Here is a 24,296-nt window from a genome sequence, read left to right as displayed (position 1 = left end):
TCCTTCGAGGGCCGTGGAGGATGGAGAAAGGTGTCAGAAATGGATCCCTCACCTCAGGGATTTTGGTATGAAAAGACAGATAAACCATGTACCCAGGAGGTATAGTTCAAGGTAGAGGCTGCTCACTTCCTTTTTTTAAAAATTGAAGTATAGTTGATTGATAATGTTATGTTAGTTTCTGGCAAATTGATTCAGAAGTATATATATATGTGTGTGTGTGTGTCTGTGTATTCTTTTTCATATTCTTTTCCCTTATGCTTTATGGGATGTTGAATGTAGTTCCCTTTGCTATATAATAGGATCTTGTTGTAGTCCACCCTATGCATAATAGCTTGCATCTGCTAATCCCAAACTCCCAATCCAACCTCCCCCACCAAGTCTATTCTCTATGTCTGAGAATCTGTTTCTGTTTCATAGATAGGTTCATTTGTGTCATATTTTAGATTACACATATAAGTGATATATATGGTAGCTGTCTTTCTGTCTCTAACTTACTTCACTTAGTATAATAATCTCTAGGTTCATCCATGTAGCTGCAAGTGACATTATTTCATTCTTTTATGGTTGAGTAATATTCCACTCTGTGTGTGTGTGTGTGTGACCCATTCATCTGTCAATAGACATTTAACTTACTTCCATGTCCTGGTTATTGTAAATAGTGCTGCAAGAACACTGGGCTGCATGTGTCTTTTTGAATTATAGTTTTGTCTGGGCATATGCCTAGGAGTCTGGGCTTTCCCAGTGGCTCAGCGGTAAAGAATCTGCTTGCAATGCAGGAGCTGCGGGTTTGATCCCTGGATCAGGAAGATCCTTGGAGGAGGGTATGGCAATCCAGTCTGGTGTTCTTGCCTGGAGAATCCCATGGACAGAGTCTTGCGGGCTCCAGTCCATAGGGTTGCCAAGAGTCAGACATGACTGAAGTAGCTTAACACGCATGCCTAGGAGTGGGATTGCTGGATCACATGGTAGCTCTATTTTTAGTTTTCTGAGGAACCTCTGTACTGTTTTCCATGGTTGCTGCACCAGTTTACATTCCCATGACAGTGTAGGAGGAAAATCTTTTCTCTATACTCTCTCCAGCATTTGTCATTTGTAGACTTTTTAATGATGGCCGTTCTGGCTGGTGTGAGGTGAGACCTCATTGTAGTTTTGACTTGCATTTCTCTAATAATAAGCTATGATGAGCATCTTTTCATATGCCTAGTGGCCATCTGTATGTCTTCTTTGGAGAAATGTCTATTTAGGTCTTCTGAGATGCTCACTTCTGAAAGGGGTACTGACACAGCATTGGCTCAGAGAGTTCAGAAGATCAAGCCAATGGGTTGTTTCGGGGACAAGGTTGTCCTTAACAGATGTTACCTCAGGGCCCTTTAATTTATCTCCCATGCTTGGTTCTCACAGAGAACATCCCTAAAGTCACTGGTAGGTCTCTTCCCTATCTTGCTGGCTGTCAGTTCTCTCCTGTCCTTCCCTGTTTCCTTTGCATCTCAGCAGCCCCTCCCATGGTGGCAGCAGTATTGAGATTCTCCACCTTCCTCCCAGACCCTTGTCCTTCCCCTGACTCTACAAATGCCCCCATCCTCCCAGGAGTATTTTACCCGGTCCCCTAACCCCAGATGGCTTCCCTAGGCCCCCCACCCTGCTTCAGGTAGAGCACTAGGTTTGAACCATTGGTGGACCCCAGTGGGGTGACCCTTCTGTTTGTAGAAACGTGGGGGTAGATGTCTCGGAGGGAGAAGTACTGGGCTGGCTTTGGATGGTTGATCCTGCTTTGTGAAGCTATTCTGGTAGCATGGTCAATCTCTTGGTACTTGTCCCAGGCCCTTGTCAATTGTCCTCTCCCTTTCCATGTGGATAAACTAATATTTTCCCATAGATTTGCTCATGTGGCCTGTACATCACCAGTTGACTGGTTTGGACTGTTGATGGAGCCCCAACTCTACCACCCAATGCTAATGATTTTGTGAAAGGGTGTCCTGAGTGGGGAAGAGATGGCAGGCCCACCAGAAGAAGCAGGCAGAAGGCAGTGCTGACACCAGACCCAGACTTTCTAAATCTAGAGCTCAGAACAGACCGGTTTCCTTGACAACAGGGATGAAGTCTGCTCATCTGTTCCTGAGGGTGGGCTCTGTGTGTGTCTGAAAAGCACAGGGACTTGGGGACAAGAAAGGCGATCCTTTCTTTATAAGTATAGCAGCCCATTTCTGAGAACTCACCAACTCTTCCTGCATTATTAACAATATTAAAAACTTCCTAGGTGGCACAGTAACACCAGTTATGTAATCTGCACATTGGGACTCCAGATATAGAATCTTCCTTTCCTTTCCACTGCGTTGCCTCTGATCCTTATTTTACCAGACTTGCAACACCTTTTTGATAACGTTTTAGGATGTCAGATGAACATGGGCTCACCCCTAGCGCTCTTGGAGGCTAAATGAAAAGCATTTCTTGTTTCTTCAGCTAGTGATGCTTTGTGTGGCCAGGCTCCTGGGAGGGAATGAAAAGCTGATGTTGGCTCAAACCTACACTTGTCAGATGGCACCCTCATAAAGGCTTTGGGTTCTAAACCCTCATTCTTGATGCAAACCAGAGGACTCAGGCTAAAAGCGGGTCCATTTGTTTTGCCCACCAGGCCTGATTTCAAGCAGCACGTCCTGTCATGATGGAGGCTTGGTGTTTAATTCATGCACCACCCCTCCCTGCCTATGCATTATTAAAGCCTCTTTTTAAAAAGCAGTCTATGGATTGCAGGGGAGAAGCCTGCCAGCAGTGATTTCACATCTCCTGCAAGAAGTGACATCTGCTGCTAAAGAAAACTCAGAGAAAAGATTTTGCAAAATAGCTGATGGCAGATCTAATAAAGATGGCCCTCAGACCCTGCCTGAATTTATAAAAGCCGCTAATTTGTTCAAATGTGTCTTATTTTTTTGTGTGTCTATGTCAGAGAATGGAGTTCTTGAATGCTTGGTAATATAGATGGGAAATTTGAGTGGGGACTTATCAGCCAAGAGTGACTGTGACAAGATGGGAATTAATTAACAGGGGAAGGTGGATTCAGACAAATGTACGAACAGACAGATGGAGGCCGGAAACTGGTACCTTGCTATGAGGGACTCTTTCCTTGTGAGTTTCGCAGTTCTGTGTCTCAGATTTAGCTCCTGCCTGTCCCCCTCCCCCAGGAGCCAGGGGATGGGCTGTGTCATTCTAAAGCCCTTCTCAAGTTCCTTTGTTTCCCTGTCTTTCTGAGAGGAAAGACACTACCTCCCCCGCGCAAACTGTGGGCTCTTCCTAGGCTGAGTTCTTTGTTTGGAGGCTCCCTGGCCCCTGGGACCAAGTCCGCTCTGACTCTGGATGGCACAGGATGCTCCTCCCGGCCCGCCTCCCACATCCCTGCGGGCCATCTAAGGGTGGCTGCGGAGGAGCTGAGGCCAGGGGCTGTGTCTCCTGCCTCAGCCCTTCCCCTATACGGACCAAGCACATCACATGCTTGCGTTCGAGTCACAGACTCAAAAGAGCCCCTCGGGACTGGCAGGAACTCTGAACTCTATTTTGCTGCTGGGGAAATAGAAGCCCAGAGAGTTTCCGTGGCTTGCTGTCCATCACAGAGTGAGTTAGTTGGAGATCCAGGACCAGGGCTCTGGTCTCTTGAGTCTGTCCATTGCTCCTTCCCCAGCCCAGCCCCTGGAATGTCCGCTATCACCCTGGGTCCTCAGCGTGTTGTACACGTCAGGTGTGTGCCCAGTGATCAGGGAGGCTTTCGGTTTCATACATGCATGTGTGATTGCGATGGAGCCAGATATACATTGCATTCAGAAGTTTCTAAATTGCACAAAAAATTAATTGAGAACTTACCGTGAGCCTCGCATTGAACAAGATTCTTCTTTGTGGATCCTGGATTTTTAGAGACGAGCCTCAGGTGGGAGTGTCCCTGGCTAGAATCCAGTGCCATTTTTGATTGACTGACAATAGAGTTTTGCAAATTGTAAAGACCCATAGGTTTCATACTATATATTTTCTCACTGCTTCATGGCTTGTTTACAAAGCATTAACTTTGTTCTACCTTCCTCCAGAATCGTGGCCACGTCCTCATCTGTAACCTGTGCCACTTAATCCTCTGAACCCAGTGAAGGGAAGGGAAGGTTGAAAATATAGCTGTAACACCACTTGGGGGCACTGGGTCCAAAAGAATATCAACAGTGTTATGATGCCTGTGGTGCCTTAAAGATGAAGTGTGGAAACTGCCCCCAAGAATTTCCCTTCAGTCTGTGAGGGCGCAGAGCCTGCTGCCTGTTGAACCACAGGTCTGGTTCAGGGAAATGGAAGGTTGGTTGACGCAGCATCTACCTCCTGTTTCATAGGTGTTAGCAGGAAGATGCCTGGGCTGCTGGACGTGACAGGTGGGCTGGCCCTTTAGCAGATACTGCCTAATGAATGCAGCAACCTAGGGGCACATCAGAAAGCTCAGCATCCATCTCCGTAGGGGTCTGTGGCGTGACTTCCTCTTCCCCAGAGGCCCATCCATAACTCTAGCAAGAGACGGTGCAGCCACGGATGGTTGGTGGGCCTTCAGATATGGGATTGGAGGGCCTGGAGGAGCTGTCATTGTGTACTGGTCTGTTCCACCTCCACGTAACCACATAATCAGTTCCTAAAGGGCACCTCCCATCTATCAGACACTGTTCTTGGTGCTGGGATACAGTGAGGAGAAAAATCGGAGTCCAGAGTGCTCACTATTATGCTATGGAACCCTTCAACGAGGAGCAAAATCAGAGGGCATCCTTCCGTCTGAGAACTTCCACCCTCGTGACAGGTGGAAGCCTGTTCCAGTTCTTTATTTTTAGATTTTTCAAGAAAGACATTTCCACATGAGCTTTTCTTCTATCACATGCAGTCTTTCCTGTTATTTTTATCCCCTGCTTCAGTTTCAAATTTTGCTCATGTCTTTTCCTTTCCCCTCAAAGCCACAGCATCCTGAGGCTGTGGTAGGCATGGCGGGTGGGAGCCTGTCCTGGGAAGAGCCCTGGGTAAGCAGACGTGGCTTCCTTCCTCCCTTTTAGGCGCCCCAGAAAACTGTAGGTCACCCCTTTTCTCCACTCACAGGTGCCCAGGAGCCCTGTTACAATAAGTTAAGGCAGCCTGTATCTCCCTAAGTGTGCTGTGTTCTCCTTGGGTTCCTTGAACCTCAGATGTCTGCAAACTCCAGGCAGAAAGCCATCTCCTTAGGTCACAGTGATGAAGACAGAATTAACAAATAACCGACTGGCTTTCCAATTGGGAAAAGAGCTGACTTTTTAAAAGGAGGAGACATATTAGACAAATAAACCTCTAAGTAATGGGCCTCAGGCACAGAGGAGTGGGGTGAGGATATTGAGGCAGCCTACTGAGATTTGGGGCAGAGTGCTCCTTCCCCCCCACTCTAAACCTGTGGCTTAGGTGGCCCCACACACAGACAGGACTCATTTTGCTCTGTGACTGACTTTTTCATACAAGCACTGTGTGTGTCCATGTTTATTTCTTCTTGTTAGGTCACTGCTTTTGTTTTTGTTTTTTTTTTTTTGGCCATACCTCGGGGCATGTGGGATCTTAGTTCCCTGACCAGGGATCAAACCTGTGCCCCCTGCAGTGGAAGCATGGAGTCCTAACCACTGGATGACCAGGGAAGTCCCCATGGTCACTGTTTAACTTAGGTGCATCTGTGTAACTAACAGGGCTTCCTAGGTGGTGCTAGTGGTAAGGAATCTGCCTACCAATGCAGGAGACATTAAGAGACGTGGGTTTGATCCCTTGGTTGGGAAGATCCATTGGAGGAGGGCATGGCAACCCACTCCAATATTCTTGCCTGAGAATTCCATGGACAGAGGAGCCTGGCAGGCTCCAGTCCATAGGGTTGCAAAGAGTTGAACATTACTGAATTGATTTAGCATGAGTAACTAACACTGGTCCATTGGCCCTTTTGAAGTACATCAGTGTTCAAAGCACCTTAGGTGATGCCCAGCTCACATGTCTCCATCATCCAACCCCAGGGGATCACGCTCATTTTTTCCCACTCCATTCACACAAGGTAGAAGAGATGAGATGCTGCACATGAAGTATTCCAGGGCTGCAATTTGGAAAGGAAATAGGGTTCATTTTCTTGACACTATCTTTCACCGGTTAAGAATGGTGACAATTGCCTGTGGGACTCTGGAGAAATTATGAAGTGTTAATTAGCAGAAGCTCTGTGTATTTAAAATATGTGGGCATATTTAAAAAACGATTAAGTTAAACCTACTTTACAGAGTTGAGACACCATGTGGTCCAAAAATCTAAGGAGAGGAATTTTGCTGCATCTATTAAGAGAGATGTTTAAATGTTTCTGGAAACGGTCATTCTGTGTTACTTTTGATTCCTCAGACATGAAAGCTGAGGCACAGGAAGCAGGTGGTGACCTGGCTGTGATCACCTCCGTGTGTGTGCTCAGTTGTGTCTGACTCTTTGTGGCCCCATGGACTGTAGCCCGCCTGGTTCCTCTGCCCAAGGAATTTTCCAGGCAAGAATACTGGAGTGTGTTGCCATTTCCTATTCCAGGAGATCTTCCCGATCCAGGGATTGGACTCACATTTCTTGTGTCTCCTTCATTGGCAGGCAGACTCTTTACCACTAGCACCACCTGGGAAACCCTCCTGGGCTATTCTAATTGATGTGCCTCCATCTCCCAGAGTGAAGATTTAAATTGTTCTTAATTTCCAGAAGGTCTTTAGAATGTGAATGAATTACAACTGTGGTTGTTCCTTTGAAGTTTCATATTTCATAGTTGATCCCAGTGACTTGTGATTCTTTGGGCTTGAAAGTGAAAAGCAAGCACCCCCTGCCATATTCTGCAGAGATGAGGAGGATAGAGTCTGGAACCCAGTCCAGTCACTGACAACTAAATATTAGTGTGTCTTTCTTTGGACGCATCTCACCCTCTTGGTCTCAGTTTTCTCATTGGTTTAATGAAGTGGGAGAGTAGGGTTATACTGTATATCAGTCGGAGTCTAACAAGGAAAATAGGAAATTCTTCAAGTATCTCAAGAAAGGGAATTGAATGCAGGTCATTTATACAAGTAATGGAGGAAGTAAAACAGACAGGGCAAAGGGGAGGGAGTGAAGGGGAGGTACCCCAAGGTTAGCCCCAGCAGGACATCTTCTCTTCCTAGAGGCTGGAGGGAGAAGGTGAGGCGGTGATGTCACCCCAGTCCAGGGGCCGGGGCCACTCTGGAAGCAAGAGCTGGGGCCCTGGAGGGAATACCGCTTGATGCAAAGAGCCAGGGAAAAAATGCTTTGGCACCCCTACTCCCCCCACCCCCCTTCACCCTCCTCCTACACCCCAACTGATCTTGGGTCAGTGTCTCCAATTGTCCCCAACCCAGCAGGAAGCTGCCAGGGTCAGCAGAGAAGGCTGTGGCGTGGTCAGGCTGGAGTATCCCTGTAACTGACACTCAATGAGAGTGAAAAGTTCTGTGTGTCCTCAAGGGTGTGCTGATGGGAAAATCAAGCCAATAAGGTCACACTAGTCTTTTTTTTTTTTTAAAATTCAATTATAAAAATATTTATTAGAGTGATATGTTCTAGATACTGCAAAGGGAACTCATTTGGAAGTAGCCAACTTTATTTTTTCTGTAACTCTACTCTTCAAGATATGTTGGGACACAATAAATAAAACATTAGACACAAATGACTTGTATTATGAATATAACTTTCTATGTGAAGGTCACACTGGTCTTTATTGAGACTCCCCATCCCATCATCAGAAACAAATGTCTCCAGGGTGAACCTGCCCTATTCTGCACTGGACTTGCCTTTATGGAGAGGAGAAAAGGCAAGACCTCAGGGAAGGTGTTTTGGATGTGAGGAGGAGGGGTAGGTCCAAGAGGGTAAAGGATGAGAAGGAGGAGACAGAAAAGGGTTCACACCTGTGGGTAGAGAGCTGAACCCAAAGGGAAAGGGGTCAAAGGGCTTCACCCATGACCAGTGACGGTCGCTGTCTGCAAAAGTATGCTTCCGGTCATAAAGTAACTCACACAGGGCAGTGTCCATGGCAGGCTTTCCTGGAGTGTTTAACTGATTTTCATACAAGGCACCTTTTTCAATCAGGATCCATCAGACTGGGCCGACTGGACATCCCCTCACCTAAGGTGTTCTGTTCCCATAGAATGGAAGTGATGTCGGCTCTGTCCTCTCGGAGGTGTTGCCGCAGTGGAGTCTAAGGTGCCGACAGGCCCCCAGCCCTTTGCCTATGAAGTGAGGGGTCAGTGTGTGCTTTCAGGGCCCCCAGATCTGCTCTCTGGGATCCACCCCAGGCCCCGGCAGACGGGGGCAGGCAGTGGCCCTTCTACCAGGTCAGGAAGAGGACACCCATACAATCACATCCCAGGAGGTCTGAACCGAGGGCAAGAGCGTGGCTGTGGCTCAAGAGGGGAGTAAATAACCTGAAACCCTTTGTAAAGACTCCAGATCTCTCCTTTCCTGACCGTAAGGCCAGGAGCATGTGGAGCACGGCAACTTTTCCCGTTGATCTGGGCTTTTTTGCCTGCTGCCCTCAGGCCTTACACACTCTCCTCGCCTAATACGAGGCCTTCAAACCCACCGACGATGTTCAAGGACTTACCTCTCATTCTCTCCCCATCTCTCTTCCTGTCTCTGCTGCTTTACGAAGCCCAGAGAACCAAGGAGGCAGGCTCTGACGCTCAGGGAGGGGAGAGCTGGGGACAGTCATGCATTAGTCATTTTTGTCCTGACTTGTATTCAGAAATGAGCAATAGCTGGAAAAGATGTTAGCTTGATGACAAATGAGAGGTCCTGGAGCTGAGAAGAGGGCGAGAATAGAAAGATCTTGCCTAGGGGAAAAGGAGAGGCTGGGCTGAGTCAGGCCACAGAGGCAGCGGCACATGTGCAGGGTTGGGGCAGAAGGACAGGCCTGTCTGTCAGGCTGGGCTGGGCCTTTCATATAGGAGGAGCAGGGAGATGATGCCTTGGTACCAGGCTGAGGAGCTTGAAAGCCAAGATGACCTTATGCTGCTGTCCAGAAAGAAATGGCATAGAATCACACTCCTGTCCTCAGCCTACGGCAGACATGGAAAACCAGTCCTCATGTTCTTTCTGACTGAAGGCAGAAGGGGATTCAAGCTCTACAAGCAGCGCCACTGATCCATCACTGTTGGTGCGTGACATAAAACCTGGGGACTGTCTGGCTATGGACAGGGAGACATGGATGGTTCTTGTGAAGCATTTTAGACATGTAACCATGGGTGTGGACTGGATGGAAGGAGTGAGCGCTGAAAAGAGAGCTAAGTGGGGAGACGAATATGTTGCGATTTCTGGCCAAAGGACATCTGTGTGTTCTGCCCATTCCTACACTGAATTTGGTGGGCCAGCATTTTTTGTTTTCATTTTTAAACCTAGGCTTTTTTAAGGGGGTAAAGCTCCTCCACTCCCACCCTTATCCTGGGCACCCATGCAATGGCCTCTCCTCTCTATCAAACTGAACCTCTAGTTACCCAGTCACATAAGAGCTCAGACTAGGTTCCAGGCACATTCTCATCTTTTTTGGACCAAGTGTTTTTCACTCTATAAAAACATTAGGGCAAAAGTACTGAAGCAGAAGTCTCCATCAAGCTCATTGAAATTAGAAAACTGGGATTCTGTCATGATAGTTTCCATTCTCCCAGGAATAGTTTTGGGTTCTTTGTATGATAGGGCTAGGGAAACTTTTCTTCTTTTTTTCATCCAAAAGAATGAGACCACTTCTTGGTTGACCCTGTTAGAGGGTGATGGACTGGAACAGTCAGAAGCTATTAGCACTGGCCCGGTGAGCTGTTGTTCAATTTAGAAGCATCGACTGAACCCAGGGAGGCATCCCACCAGAGTTCAATGACTTGCATCCACTCTTTATGCTGCAGCTGAAAGCTAGGCTCCTCCACTCCCACAGTGGTCCTGCATGGTGACTGATTGCATCTACAAATTCCAAACTTTTGTTCTGGGGGTCCCCCTTGCCAACATGGTGCTGTTGATGACAATACGCTCTTGTACCCTTGCTACTCAAAGTGGGAGAGCATCAGCCTCACCTGAGAGCTTCAGAGAAATACACAATCTGGAGGCTTCACTCCAGACCTACTGATTGAATCAGCATCTGTAGGTTAGCAAGACTCTCGGGCAATGTGTATGCACGTTAGGGTGGCAGAAGCCTGAAACAGCTGGGGGAGGTCGGAAGTGTGAGCTCAAGGGGTCAGCAGGACGGCACTCCCCCCAGAGCTCTAAGGGAGAATCTTCTCAGTCCTCTTTCAGCTTCTGGTGGCTTCTGGCATTCCTTGCCTCGTGGCTGCCTCACTCTGATCTCTGCTTCCTTGTCTCCATGTGGCTTGTGAAGATAGTTGTAATGGGGCTCAGGTCCCACCAGGATAACTCAGGATGATTTCATCTTAGATTCTCAGTTTAAGTACATCAGTAAAGATCCATCTTCCAAATAAGGTCACATTTGCAGGTTCTGGGTGTTGGAGCATGAACGTATTTTTTGAGGGGAGGGGCCACTTTTCAACCCATGACAGGCCCCCTTAGAACAGTCCCAGGCAGCCTGCTTCCAGCCCCTTGCCATAGCTCACCCTCTGGAGCTGGTCCAGGCTGGTGCTCTGATTTAACTATACTGCTGAACACTGCCAAACAGTACCAGCATTATTGATGCCTTTCCTATGACAGACCTTGCCCTACAAATGGATGAATCCATTTGACTGCAACAACCCCTCAGGGTTGCAACTGTAATTACCAGCCTTATTTTATAGATGAGGAAACTGAGGCACAGAGTAGTTCAAGAACTCACCTAAGCTCTCATAGCTAGTATTGTTGAACTTGGGCTACAAACTCAGCAGTCTGTCCCAGAATCTGTGCTCTTCACAATATACTTCACCATTCAGAAGCATTATTGAGTGTTTCTGAAATTATGGAAGGTTCAAGAGGTGGTGGAGAGAGATGGCACCAGGTCTCACTTTTCAGGGAGGCAGAGCACAAAGAAGGCCGAGATACAGTGTGAGCCTTCCTGCTCCCACCCCACAGTGCCTGGAGGTTGGGGGACCCCCAGTTGTTGGTGCCTGGAGGATGGGGAGCACATTTTACTGTTCAGTGAGTGACTGAAACAGTGCATCCCATCTGTGTTAAAGGAGCACTGCATAGCCATGGCCAGGGACATTGCTCGGGGCAGGGACTGGCGGGGCCTCTCTCCATGGCCCTGCCAAGGATGGATGCTCAGATCTCTAGAGGGGACAGAATTGAGCCCCGCAACTCTGAGATGGAGCTCCAAGTCCAGAAGACCCAGAAGCAAAATCCAAGAGCCCAGGGGGGAGAACCACAAGGGAGATGTCACTAGGCCGCCTCCAGGTGTGCTCAGGGGAGCATCCCAGGCAGCACACAGCCCGACTTGAGCTCTGGAAGGCCCATGTGCACGGAGTATGTTTGTGGGGGGCAGGGTGCACAGAGGCATCTGTGCCTGGACAGGTGCGTGGTTTTGCTAGGATGCTGGCAGCTGAGCCACGCTCCGAATACCTTGTGAAAAGGCCCCCCAGCATGCAGGTGAGATACTTCTTGTGAGATAAGTACTGCTATGGCCACCATTTAGAGGTGAGGCACACAATGCCCAAGGTCTCATGGCTGCTCAGTCCCTCACCCCTCAGCATAGTATGGGCTCTGGAATGGCAGGCTCATGGCAGGGAAGTGCTGAGTACAGTGCCTGAGCATAGCAGTCACTATATATACCAAACCAGTCAATCCTAAAGGAAATGAGCCCTGAACATTCATTGGAAGGACTGATGCTGAAGCTGAAACTTCAATGCTTTGGCCACCTGATGGGAAGAGCCGACACTTTGGAAAAGACCCTGATACTGGGAAAGATTGAAGGAGGAGGAGAAGGGGGCCACAGAAGATGAGATGGTTGGATGGCCTCACCAACTCAATGGACATGTGTTTGAGCAAACTCCAGGAGATAGTGAAGGACAGGGAAGCCTGGCGTGCTGCAGTCCATGGGGTCGCAAACAGTTGGACACGCTTCCATAAACTAATAGTAGAAGCTCCAGATGAGTAGCTCAGAGGGGAAAGTGGAGCCCACCATTTACAAACACACCAGCCCCAAATCCACTTGTTTCTTTAGTATAGAAATTCAGCAGCAGACACAACCTGCCTAATTTTATTAAGCTCAGTTTCACAGATTCTTTGGCATTTCCTTGAGAACATCTGATGGGGCAGTCAGCCCAGATGTACACTTGCTGGAAGATGGTATCCAGACTGTGATTTAAAGACGCAGTTGTTCCACTGTCATGGACCACAAGAGGACTCATTGACCAACAAGCATGTAACATTTATTTATTTATTTATTTCATTTATTTTTATTAGTTGGAGGCTAATTACTTTACAATATTGTAGTGGTTTTTGCCATACATTGACATGAATCAGCCATGGATTTACATGTGTTCCCCATCCTGATCCCCCCCTCCCACCTCCCTCCCCATGACCAGCAAGCATGTAACATTTATTGAGTGAGCACTTATCTACCAGGCTCTTTGCAAAGCCTGTGCTTACATATATTGTCTCATATGATCCTCCGAGGAGGTACTCTTCCTCTCTTCATCTTACAGATGAAGAAACTGAGGTTGAGAGAAACTAAATAACAGCTGGAGCGATGCAGAGCTTGAATTCAATTTTGGTCCCTTAATGCTCTCCAGAGCCTGGGTCTTCAGCCACAATGCTGCACGGAGGAGTCAGTTTCCTGGGCGTTTGATGTATTAAGATGGCTTTAGGTGGCGCTAGTGGTAAAGAACCCACCTGCCAAGGCAGGAGATGTAAGAGACTCAGATTCGACCCCTGGGTCAGAAAGATCCCCTGGAGGAGGAAGCGACAACCCACTCCAGTATTCTGGCCTGGAGAATCCCACGGACAGAGGAGCCTGGAGGGCTACAGTCCACGGGTCGCAGAGAGTCAGATAGGACTGAAGCAGGTTAGCACAGCACGAACTCCTTTCCAGTTAAGTTACCATCTCACCCTATGCCCACTCCCCTAATAGTTCTTAATTTTCTCTCTGCTCCCAACATTGGGAAAGAGGCCAGGCAGACCCCAAGGCCGATCTGGGAGGGTTCTTAGAGTAAGGATACGGGGGCTGGTCGAGCACTTACTGTGTGTTAGTTCCCCTGGAGAGCACTTCCAGCCATGGAGGTTTTCACTGGCTCAGTGAGTCAGAAATTCAGGTGGATCTATTTCCGTTCTGTCTCATCTTGATGTCTTTTATGTTTAGCCTTCTCATCCTACTCCTGTCCCGCCTTGTGATAATACGGTCCTGTTTCACGGAGGAGGAAGATGCCTCCTCAGCAGATCATGGATGTGCGCTGATTGGGAGCTGGCCATGTCAATCTGCCTCGCTCCATAGATCCTGGAACAGCGTACCCGCCAGAAGCAGGACAGAGAGCCGACAAAACTTGTCTGCTGATAACCCTTGATTCAGTGTCAAGGGGCTCTCCCAAAGCCCCATGGCCTGTTTCTCTTGCCTCATCCCTTGGCTTCCCAATTTGGTGGACAACCTATCTCCTCCATGTGAAGGGCAATCTCAAAGTTGGTGACACTGACTTCTAAGATGGGTTCTCATACTTCATCAATTCTAAAGCACACATTTTCTCCCCACATTTCAACATCTCATATTGGGATATGTGCTCCAATTAATGATGGCAAAATTATAACTAGCAGTGGTTTTCTTAGTAATATTTAAAATGATGATGTGTCAATTAACAATGATATCCTAGATCTGGAGAAATGCAGTGATACCAATGTTTATTTTTATCTCTCAGTATAAAATCAATACCTGCACTTCTGTCTCTCTGCCTTCACTTCTGAGGCCTGTATCAAAAGTCTTCTTTGGGCTTGCTGTGTGACTAGCCTCTCATGTTATTTCTTTAAGCAGGAGACATCCTGGAAGTAGGCTGACTTGCGTTGCCAGAATCTGAGAGCCCTCAAATTGTTGTCCTGATGTTTACCTTTCATTTCCTCCTTCCTAAATCTTATCAAGAGTTTTACAAACTCTCAGGAAGTTATTAAGTGGAGGGTCATGTTTTAACAAGTGTAGGTTCACTTGTTTGTTTCTTTGAGTCCGATGTTAAGAGACTAGAATCATCTGCCTAGAAATGAGCTTGATTGAACTTCATTAAATTTTCTATAAAAAGAGCACCCATTTTATAACCTGGGTGTGAGATCGAGCTGCTTTTCTTGAGAGTCGTCCTTGTATATCTCTGATATTAAGTGGACTGATTATTGAGGTTGCTTTTATGGCCAGCTTAGTGCAGAAGTTGCCTGAAGGTAATATAAGTCACTGTTAATTATGTGTGCACCATATTTGATTTCTAGAAATCTGGTTTCCTGATCACCTTTTGCTAAAAGCTGGTTCCACTGTAGGTTGGATCTTAGGAGACTTGATTTCACCTTATTTGAGAATAAAGGAAAAGAAAAACAATTAAATGTGTTTTGAGAAAAGACACTGCAGAGAAGATAAATGATGTGGAAGACTCAAAAGAAGTACTTATCTCATAATAATCTGCTGTAGGAACCAGAAGAAAAGTGTCAGAAAACTATTTAGTAGCCTTGTGTGTATGTATGTGTTAGTTGCTCAGTCATGTCAAACTCTGTGATCCCATGGATGGTAGCCCGCCAGACGCCCCTGTCCATGGGATTCTCCAGGCAAGAATACTGGAGTGGGTAGCCATTCCCTTCTCCAGGGGATCTTCCCAACCTTAGTAGCCTTAAAATAGTTCAAAAAGACGTGGCTTCTAAGAAACAGGAGAGGGCAGTCATAGGAGAAGATAGACTAAGATGAAAAGGTCAGAGGTGAAATGGAGACACAGTAAGAAAAGTGTGCAAAAGATAAAATGTTCAATGTAGGAATTAGAATTCACACTATTCTGCTGAATTAAAATGAGCGAAATTGGAGATGATGATAGTAATGACAAACATTCAGAATGCCAGGAAAATAGCAGTAAGGAAACTAGTGAGAGAAAAAAATATGAGAAAATAATCAGAGAGCAAAGATTCAATGTATGGGTGACCGCTGATCTTAAAGGAGACACTCAATAAGTGAAATGGAGGAAACAACCATCGAGCTAACAGAAGGCAGTCAACCCTGTGCTAGAGAAAATGTGTGAATGTGTTTTTCAGGGTGGGCTACCTGCTACCGTAACCACCACCTCAGCCTCCCTGATCCAGAGCTCAGTGGGCTGCTTCAGTGACACCCCACCGCCTTCCGTCTGGTGGCTGCATCACCCTCAAGGGTCCCAGAGCTTCCACCGGACCCTCCGCCTCCAGCAGGGCGGCAAGGAAGGAGTGTGGAGGGCAGTTCTGCTCTTAACTGTCTGGGCAACAGGTGACGCAAGTCACTTCCGCTTAATCTCATTGGCTGACATCCCATTGGCCTTATTCAGAGGGAAGACAGGTAGGAAAGGTGGGTCCCAGGAAGAAAAGGAAGTGAGTTTGGTGAGTCCATGGCATTGTTCCTGACACATGGATATGCAGACACACATACAAACACGTACACAAGTTTAACCAGCTCTTTCCTTAATTTTGATAAGATCCATACCATACCGGATCACAGGGAGGATCACAGAGAGGAGTGGAAAGTTAAACAACGGGCCTGCTATTTTCTTCTGTCTTGTTTCACACACTGTGACACTGTGAGCCTGACTGCTCAGGCTTTGGACTGTCTTTGATGCATGTTCCAGGGGCAGTAGGTTCCCCACATGAGCCTTTGGACCCTGTCACAACGTGGCATGTTCCTTCCAGTTCCCGCCATCCCCTCTTTCTGGGCCTATTGACTCTCCTCTCCCTCCCCAAATCACCACGTCCCATTGAATCTATGAAGTTCTATAGTTTCCTCAGTCTGGAGAGGGGAGGGATGGTGTCAGATCTCCCTTTAGTCCAAGAGGCAAAGTGTTCTTATCATTTCCTCTTGTGCTCAGTAAGCAAATAAAATAAAATAAAACCAATTTTTAAAGCCTAACATAACAATTTTGACCTTAATATGCTAAAGGAGTATTTATTTCTACCTCTGTGGCCGAGAAAATAGTTTATTACACATAGAAGGACACACCATCCAATAGCTGTTCCCTATTGGCTGGAGGTGGAGTTGGGCGTAAGGGTAGTCTTGCCACACGAAGGATAAATACTCTCAGATTAGGTCCCAAAGCAGAACCAACCGTTTTATGTTCAAACTTGACCAAGGTGAAACCTTTCAAAATATAGCTCCATTGGTTTTTAGGTACAGTCTGGCCTGAAGGCAAAAGGTAGATAAGATGAACTGTAGATAAGTCACAGTTCCCTGTGACTGGATTCTAGGACAACCTGAGGTGTGAAACAGTGAATCAGAGGACGTGTCAGTTCAATTAGACAGGCTTTTATCCACATAGTATGCAAGTCTGGCACCTCCTCACCGAAGAAAGGAACTGCGTATTTGCTGAGCACAGCCCTCCTGCTAGTTCAGGACTGTCCCTGCATCACTGGGGTTTCCTGAACCCCCTTTCTTTCCCTTCACTGAAGGCCTGAAGTCCACATGGTCTTGTGATGGTGGCAGAGGTATCTGGCAAGTGGGTTAAATTCGTGCTGGAGCCTTGAGATTGGGGCCTCCCTGAACCCCACAGTTCACTAGCTTGTGCTGGAACACTGCCCTCACCCCCACACAGGGTTGAAATGCTGTCTCTGTGCATGTCTCAGTAACGCCATGATCCCCAGTAGCTCTGTGACTCTGATCAAGTCACTTCATTTCCCGAGCCTCAGTTTCCTCACCTGAAAAGCAGGATGAGGGGCCCTTTGCCATAGCACTGATGAGAAGGGCCAGGCACAGCCCCGATACCTATCTGGGTTTAACAGCTCCAATTTTTCGGTTCAAATAATGTCTTCCTTCTGAGGCTGCAGCAGTCAGGGGGTTAAAGGGTTCCTGCAGCCAAGGGGGTTTTTGGAGAAGGACAGAGATACTTCCTCCTTTCTTCTTTGACACTCTTTTCATCCTAAATGGTTAATCCCTTACACAGAACTGTGGAAAATTCAGAAGTAGGTGAAGAAGCTGATGATAAGCCTCAGCCATAATCCCATCACCCAGGGGCTTGAGCTTTCTCTTTATCTGAACAGAACAGGCAGGGTGTGGTCCCACCTCTTACTCAACTGTCTCCATTTACTCTGCAAAGTAACAGCAGCAAGGCCTTGACCAGTTCCTCCCTCACTTCTGGAAGCTTCATTTAGGGATCGGTGAGTTTGGGCTCTGACTTCAAGTCTCAGGCTTGAAGCAAATGCCCTGCTGTCCTTGTCTGGAGCTGACCCATGGGGCTGGGAGCCTGGGGCTTTAGAGGCACCCCCACTCAGGGGGCGGCCGTGCCCGTGGCAGACGTTGAAGCAGATGGGAAAAGACCACTTGTCATGTCTTTCCGCTGTGGGCTCGGGGTGCGGGTGATGCCGACTGTCTGCTCCTGTCTGGACGCCTCCCACTGGAAGTGGAAGGAGACAGGCACCTGCCTCCCTGTGTGCGCACAGGGCTTAAACAGATGTTAACAGAAAGTCAGACAACTTGAGCATTCTCTTCTAGACCTTCTGTTCCTTTTATAGCTACAAGGAACGACCCACAGAAATGTGATTTCATACTCCAGTGGTTACATTTACCTGGTCTTCAGTGGGACAGAGACAAAAATGACCCGTGACAGGGAGCGCCTTTCAGGATTGTCATCCCTGGCTGCTCTCCAAGGAGGGCGAATCCCACTAGAGTCTTTGCTGAGTAGGCGCCAGAGTGTGAGGGTGCAAACTGGAGATGCCCAGAGGGAGCTGAAGGGAAGAGGTTTGGGGGGGGGGGATAAGGGGGTGAGGCTGACCCAAGGGTGTCTATTTCCTTCTCCTCTGTCTCCCCACAATCCGTGTTATATTGTGGAGTTGGCTTTGTTAGAGCTGCAACCAATTGCTGGAATTCTGTCTTAAAATAGACAAGAAGAGTGGCTGTCAGAGAGGTCCAGTCATTTGGATTACATAACAAGAGGATATGTTATTTTAGAGAAGATGATTTAGGCGCTAGGGTGCCTGCCACACATGCCCCATTATCACTCAGCACCATACTCTGAAATGGGCTGCTCAGGGGTAGGTCTCCCCACACTGTTCCGAGCTCCCCTGGGCCCTTACTCACCTCTGGGACCCCAGGGCCTGGGCAGTGTTGCATTGCTGAGCCATTTTAACTCCTAATTCACTGCTCATGGAGTTTCAGTTCAACTAATATTTATTAAGCATCTACCTGACCCCAGCCCTACAGCAACACAAAGAATAGAGACATGTCAAACAAAGACACAGGCCCTGCCTGCTAGGAGCTTGTGGTAATAGACTGTTGCTGTTGGATGGTAAGTGGAATGAAAGAGGAGCATAATGGTGATGGGAGTGTAAAGGACAGGGGTGTGGAGGGAAGGCTTCCGGGAGGAGCAGACAACCTGAGCTGAAAGGAAAAGGCAAAGAAGAGAGTGCTCCAGGCAGAGACCAGGAAGGACAAAGGTGGGGACTGGCTGAGTGCCTTCCAGGTCCTGGGAACAGCCGCCTAGCATGCGTGATAGTCTGGGAGGGAGGGGGCAGGCACTGGGAGGCCCAGGGGGCTTTGCCAATGAGCTAAGAGGGACCTCATTCTGGAGGGTGCAGTCCTCAAAGAAGTGAGTGGCCAGAGACAGAAAGGCATGATCGTCAGTCTCCTGGTGGGGAATGGGTGAGTTTCAATTTCCAACATGGAGAATGCATTTGGTTTGAAAAAGCAAATTCAGAATTAAAATTTTATATTTGATAAGTATAAAGAGGAGAGCTGTCACTTTTGTAATACAATCTAAATTTTGGCTAGAGGCGAGAAATTAGAAAAAAAAAAAAGGTGCAAGAATGCTGCCCGGATGGCGGGGAGCCATGGATGGGCTGGGGGTGGGGAGGAGGATGCAGGGCAGTGGGTTAGATTTGCATTTTTAGAACAGCGACTCTCGCTACTGATTGGATGGGGTGTATGAGAAAGGAAAGACTAGGCTGAGATCATGAATGCAATTCTTTGCAGCCAAAGATGGAGAAGCTCTATCCAGTCCGCAAAAACAAAACCAGGAGCCGACTGTGACTCAGATCATGAACTCCTTATTGCCAAATTCAGACGTAAATTGAAGAAAGTAGGGAAAACCACTAGACCATTCAGGTATGACCTAAATCAAATCCGTTACGATTATACAGTGGAAGTGACAAATAGATTCAAGGAATTAAATCTGATAGACAGAGAGCCTGATGAACTATGGATGGAGGTTCGTGACATTGTACAGAGGCAGTGATCAAGACCGTCCCCAAGAAAAAGAAATGCAAAACAGCAAAATGGTTGTCTGAGGAGGCCTTACAAATAGCTGTGAAAAGAAGAGAAGTGAAAGGCAAAGGAGAAAAGGAAAGGTACACCCATTTGAATGCAGAGTTCCAAAGAATAACAAGGAGAGATAAGAAAGCCTTCCTCAGTGATCAATGCAAAGAAATAGAAGAAAACAATAGAATGGGAAATACTAGAGATCTCTTCAAGAAAATTAGAGATACCAAGGGAACATTTCATGCAAAGATGGGCACAATAAAGGACAGATATGGTATGGACCTGACAGAAGCAGAAGATATTAAGTGGTGGCAAGAATACACAGAAGAACTATACAAAAAAGATGTTCATGACCCAGATAATCACGATGGTGTGATCACTCACCTAGAGCCAGACATCCTGGAATACGAAGTCAAGTGGGCCTTAGAAAGCATCACCAAGAACAAAGCTAGTGGAGGCGATGGCATTCCAGTTGAGCTATTTCAAATCCTAAAAGATGACACTGTGAAAGTCACATATGTGAGCAAATTTGGAAAACTCAGCAGTGGCCACAGGACTGGAAAAGGTCAGTTTTCATTCCAGTTCCAAAGAAAGGCAATGCCAAAGAATGTTCAAACTACCGCACAATTGCACTCATCTCACCTGCTAGCAAAGTAATGCTCAAAATTCTCCAAGCCAGGCTTCAATTGTACATGAACCAAGAACTTCCAGATGTCCAAGCTGGATTTAGAAAAGGCAGAGGAACCAGAGATCAAATTGCCAACATCCATTGGATCATAGAAAAAGCGAGAGAGTTACAGAAAAACATCTACTTCTACTTTATTGACTATGCCAAAGCCTTTGACTGTGTGGATCACAACAAACTGTGGAAAATTCTTAAAGAGATGGGAATACCAGACCACCTGACCTGTCTCCTGAGAAATCTGTATGCAGGTCAAGAAGCAGCAGTTAAAACTGGACATGGAACAACAGACTGGTTCCAAATCGGGAAAGGAGTACATCAAGGCCAAATCTTGTCACCCTGTTTATTTCACTTATATGCAGAGTACATCATGAGAAATGCTGGACTGGATGAAGCACAAGTTGGAATCAAGATTGCCGGGGGAGAAATATCAATAGCCTCAGATATGCAGATGACACCACCCTGATGGCAGAAAGTGAAGAAGAACTAAAAAGCCTCTTGATGAAAGTGAAAGAGGAGAGTGAATAAGTTGGCTTAAAGCTCAACATTCAGAAAACTAAGATTATAACATTGGGTCCCATCACTTCACAGCAAATAGATGGGGAAACAATGGAAACAGTGACAGACTTTATTTTTTTGGGCTTCAAAATCACTGCAGATGGTGATTGAAGCCATGAAATTAAAAGATGCTTGCTCCTTGGAAAAAAAGCTATGACCAACCTAGACAGCATATTAAAAAGCAGAGATGTTACTTTGCCAACAAAGGTCCATTTGGTTAAAGCAGTGGTTTTTCTAGTAGTCATGTATAGATGTGAGAGTTGGACTATAAAGAAAGCTGAGTGCCGAAGCATTGATGCTTTTGAACTGTGATGTTGGAGAAGACTCTTGAGAGTCCCTTAGACTGCAAGGAGATCCAACCAGTCCATCCTAAAGGAAATCAGTCCTGAATATTCATTGGAAGGACTGATGCTGAAGCTGAAGCTCCAACACTCTGGCCATCTAATGCAAAGAACGGACTCATTTAAAAAGACTCTGTTGTAAAGTAATTAGCCTCCAACTAATAAAAATAAATGAAAAAGATAAAATAAAAAGACCCTGTTGCTGGGAAGGATTGAAGGTGGGAGGAGAAGGGGATGACAGAGGATGAGATGGTTGGATGGCATCACCAGCTCAATGGACATGAGTTTGAATAAGCTCTGGGAATTGGTGATGGACAGGGAAACGTGGCGTGCTGCAGTCCATAGGGTCACAAAGAATCGGACATGACTGAGTGACTGAACTGAACTGAACTGATGAATGTGATGGGGCTGACACTGGCTTGATTCAAGGTGTGGTGCTCTGGGTGGGAAGATATTTAGGACATAAAACCAGAGAATCTGGTGACAGTAGGGACACAGGGCATGAAGAGGGAGGAGTCAAGGCTGCCTTCTGGGGTCCTTGGTGGATGGCCAGCTGGGTGCGGGGGCAGGGAGGGGATGCTGGCTGGAGGAGGGAGGCTTTGGTGCAGGGCTGGCTAGACTGATGGTCCGTTTGGACAGGTCATTTTCAAGGTGGCTGTGGGACATCTAGGGGTGGGGTGGACAGAGGCCACAGTCTAGCGATCAGCCAGCTAGGGCTGAAATCCAGTGTCCTAACTTGTTCTGCCTCCCAGCCGGCTTAGCTACACCCTGAGAGTAGGGAGCAGGTGGTCCTGGGGTGAGGTTTGGGGGGGTGGGAAGGGGGTGGCCTCCCAGGAGGTGTCAGGCCTTCTCACTACATGGGGAGCTCCTTGCTTAGCTCTTCCCATGGGGCCTGGGTGAGCTTGGCCCTTGAAGCAGATGCTGGGGACGCCAAAGGCTGAGTGGAGTGGATCGTGACCCTGTCCTTGAAACCACAGCAGGCACAGCTCAGAGGGTTCTGTCTCCGAGACCAGGGTCCCCTGAGGCCCAGCTCTGCCCCAGGTGTTGGACTCTCCTGAGTGACCCTGGCATCAGACCTCTTCCTTTTCCCTCACCGAGACTTGCTGATCGGGTACCTGTCCTGGCCCTGCCCAGCCTGACTCTGCAATCAGAGATCTGACAGGTTTGGTAACAGAGGAGAATGTTTAAAATAACACATTTGCCTATAATACCTCTCAGGGCTATTTTCATTGTAAACAAGGGTTAATACTATACCCTAAGGAATGGAGCTCTAACAGTGGAATATCAACACTGATGGAGATAGGATGGGTATTAGTCAGTGTTCAGGGTATACTTCTCTGTGGGACAGATGTCTGTCTTCTTACATGAATGGAGCAGGTCCCTTTGGGGGACATTAATTCTCTCTGTGGATACAAGTAATAGTTCAGACTCTGAAAATCCAAGCCTTAGCAGGGCTGGGCAACCTCATCTCTGTGCCAGGGGCTGCTGGGGAAGGGGAGGAAGCTGGCACTTCACAGAAGACAACTTACCTGGCTGCAGGATTGGCCTTTAAGGCAGGCCAGTGGCTGCCCGCAGGAAGAAGAACATCCAGAGCTTTATCAGCAAACCCCGGGAGGCAGGGCTCCCATATTGTTAGGCAATGGGTGGAAGTGGCCTTAAGTTCTGGCACTGACCCTGCTTTCTAGCTAAAAATAAGACCCATGGATAGGAGAACTGCAGCTGGCAGCTGGACATGCAGAGCATAGAGAAGAGCTTTTGGAAACAACTGTCAAGACCCTAACTAGAGGGGTGAGCATCAGGACTGGACCCATCAGGGGCCTTCTCAGCCCTGGAATGCTGAGCCCAGGTTGCCCAGACAAACCGAGAGGTCAGTGGTGCCTCAGGGGTCACTCAGCATCCCGGACTCCCACAGGCATATCAGACCTCCCAAGATGAATTCTCCTTGCACCCTCCTTTCCTGGCAGATGAAACAAGACCGGCAGGACAGCACAGGTCCTCAGACCCATGGGTGGAAGTGGATCTGGGGGTGGGGATGACACCAACTCTGGGTGAGGTAAGCAACTCTGGGTCTGAACAACAGACACCCAAGTTAAAAAAAAAAAACCAAAAACCATAACTATCACATTTAAAAAAAAAGTATATTGATGATTAACCCTTTGATGACCTTGATCTTCAGGCTTTTTGGATTAGTGACTAGGATTTTTGGATCAGTAACTCGCCATTGTTTATAAGACATTAACTACTTTACATTCCTCCTTCAGTAGTCCTTTATGACCTGTTACTTTGATATTAGCTGGGGCCTTCCTTCCCTTTGAACTCTAGGTGACGTTGGCTTAAATCCACCAATTCATGGTCTGTGCAACTTCAAAACCCTCCCACTTTCCCAGGGTGTGATATTCTTCAGGCCTCTTCTGCCTCTTTGGGCTGCATCCAAAAATCAGTCACCCCAGCACATGTGGGTTTAGGAGCTGTTAGTGAAGTATTTGGGGGAGTGGGTTGTCAGGAAGGGGTCAGTCCCTCCCAGCCCAGCTGTGTCTGCACTTCTGGGCTTGCTCGGAGTTCCACCTTCAGCTCCCTCCACCATGCAGAGCAGCCACTCTCCCCTGCGGCCCCTTGGCGGTAGTAGGTACATACGTGCTTAGTCTTTGCGGCCCCATGGGCTGTAGCCTGCCAGGCTCCTCTATCCATGGGATTTCCCAGGCAAGAATACCGAAGGGGGTTGCCATTTCCTTCTCCAGGCGATCCTCCTGACTCAGGGATTGACTCTGCATCTCTGGCCTCTTCTACATTGGCAGGCAGATTCTTTACCAGCTAAACCACTGGCAAAGCCTGGGGTCCCTTGGCCAACATTCAGCAAAGGGATTTTTCCAACAACTCTTTTTGAAAGGAATTTTTACCCCAATTGTAAAGATAATGAAGCTTTCTTTACCTTTGTGTAGACAGAATCTGCTTTTAAAATAAAAATTCATCTTCAGTTCATTTTCAAGAATTCCCCAACAGTTCTTAAAATCAGCCAGCACCTAATGGTGCTGCAAAAACAGGGCAAAGAGCTGTGGTGGTACAAAAAACACCCTGATGTCTGTCATGTTTGTGTTTTCCAGTTTCTACCCGGATGTTTGAGGTCCTATAGATGTCATCGAGCTGGGCAGTGGAGCAGAGTGTGCAGGCTGAGTGCTGAGAAGAGGCAGCCTGGGGCAAGGCTGCTCTTGCCTCCTGGTAATCAGTCGGTAGTTTCTGGTGGTGAGGGGGAGGGGGAAGGGGTGAGACACAGTTTTTGGTTGTGAGGGGGAGGGGGAAGGGGTGAGACACAGTGTTTGGTTGGGTCCATTTCACCAGGGTGAGTTTC

At 47.5% G+C, this 24,296-nt stretch overlaps 1 protein-coding gene across 1 annotated transcript in view; it reads left to right on the top strand.

Annotated features, from left to right (window-relative positions):
* ADD2 (adducin 2) overlaps positions 1-24,296 on the top strand; it is a 113,616-nt gene that overhangs the window by 36,066 nt on the left and 53,254 nt on the right. The window contains exon 2 of the mRNA XM_061155661.1: positions 24,052-24,166. The gene's annotated coding sequence lies outside the window, so the exon portion shown is untranslated. The remainder of the gene's footprint in view (positions 1-24,051; positions 24,167-24,296) is intronic.

This window comes from Dama dama, chromosome 11, assembly GCF_033118175.1.
Source record: "Dama dama isolate Ldn47 chromosome 11, ASM3311817v1, whole genome shotgun sequence".
Lineage (NCBI taxonomy): Eukaryota > Metazoa > Chordata > Mammalia > Artiodactyla > Cervidae > Dama > Dama dama.
The sequence above is the reverse complement of the archived record's forward strand: the minus strand, read 5'-3'. Positions and strand labels throughout refer to the sequence as shown.